Source organism: Bufo bufo, chromosome 2 (assembly GCF_905171765.1).
Source record: "Bufo bufo chromosome 2, aBufBuf1.1, whole genome shotgun sequence".
Classification (NCBI taxonomy): domain Eukaryota; kingdom Metazoa; phylum Chordata; class Amphibia; order Anura; family Bufonidae; genus Bufo; species Bufo bufo.
In genome coordinates this window covers 283,282,466-283,284,398 of record NC_053390.1, presented here as the reverse complement: position 1 = coordinate 283,284,398, position 1,933 = coordinate 283,282,466, and positions in this window count along the sequence as shown.

Here is a 1,933-nt window from a genome sequence, read left to right as displayed (position 1 = left end):
CGGAGCAGGTGTACCCTGTGAATTTACTAAAACCATGGAAAGATAGGGAGTCCTCTACTGAAGACAGCCTGCAGCTAGGTTTTGTAGGAGAAAAGGTCCAGGCTTCTCGGTCCGATGCAAGAGAAGCAGTTGCCACAGTAAAAATTGCTGACAGCCTCTCCTCTAAACAGGCTCAGGAAGGCAGGGAGTTCATTATTCGGAACACGGATGTGTTCTCGGACCTCCCTGGACGCACTGCTATAATCCGGCATGACATTGTCACTGAGCCTCAGGCAAAAGTCTGGTTAAAACCATATCGGGTACCCGAGGCTTGGCGACAAGCCATCGCGGAGGAAGTGCAGCTAATGCTGCAACTAGACGTCATTAAGGAGTCCAAAAGTGAATGGGCCAGTCCGATAGTCTTAATACCCAAGCCGGACGGGACGTTACGGTTCTGTAACGATTTTCACAAACTAAACGAATTCTCCAAGTTCGATGCGTATCCCATGCCCCGGGTAGATGAGCTTATCAAGAGGTTAGGACAAGCCTGATATTTTTCTGCTTTGAACCTCACGAATGGCTACTGGCAGGTGTTCTTAACGGAGGCTGCCAATGAGAAAACTGCCTTTGTTACCCCTGAGGGGCTGTATCAGTATAAAGTGTTACCCTTTGGTCTGCATGGTGCCCCCGCCACGTTTCAACAACTCATGGACATTGTACTTTGTCCACATCGTCGATACGCGTCGGCTTACCTGGACGATATCGTCATCCACAGTACCGACTGGGAAAGTCATCTACCCAAAGTGCAGGCTGTAGTGGACTCCCTAAGGAAGGCTGAACTGACCACTAGTGATGAGCGGCAGGTGCCATATTCGATTTCGACGAAATTCGTGAATATTCGATAGAATATTCGTTTTATATTCGTCGAAATCGAATATTCGTCATTATTCTTGTTATCGCGATTAATATGCGATTTAAATAATCGTGTATTGCGATTTTAACTTAAAGGCTACTCTCCTATTGAAATAGCAATGCGATTAATTCAAGTTATAATAATCGAATTTCGATTTTAACTTAACACTGCTATATTTAATTCTAGCCTAATATGGAATATAGCAGTGCTAAGTTAAAATCGAAATTCGATTATTATAACTTGAAATTTTCTTATTTTTTATTGTTATATTTTTTTCTTTCCCACTTCCCTAAAGTTGTTCTTACCTGTCCTTTGGATTCCTGGCTTCCTGGCTGCTCCAGTCAGTGCCCGTTGCCGCTTCTGCCGACTTCCGTGCTCATGGAGCATCCCCATCACCATGGGAACGTCTCCATATACTAGAATGTACTGTCGGATTTGAGAATTATGTGAAAAATCGCAATTCGATTATATCAAGTTATAATAATCAAATTTCGATTTTAACTTAGCACTGCTATATTTAATTCTAGCCTAATATGGAATATAGCAGTGCTAAGTTAAAATCAAAATTCGATTATTATAACTTGAATTAATCGAATTGCGATTTCAACTTGGACCTGGTTTACTATGGTTGGCTTGGTAGAATTAGCGAATATGACGAATGTATTCGTCATATTCCACAAAACGAATATAACGAATGTATTCGTCATATTCCACAAAAAGAAGATAGCGAAGTATTCTGCATCTTCGTTTTAGCTACCTATTCATCAACTTCGCTAATTCTAGCAATCATATAGGAAAGTTTACTATAGAGACAGCTAAGTTTAATTCGCTATGCGATTATATTACTTTGCTTTTTTTTAATAAATAGAATAATTATAATAATTATCAGGTATTATAATTATTCTATATTTTTTTTTTTTTTAAAAAGCAGTCATATAATCTTAAAGAAGAATAAAAAAAAAAATAGAAAAAATAATAATAAAATAGACATATTTGGTATTGCCGCGTCCTTGACGGTCGGCTCTATAAATATTTCACATG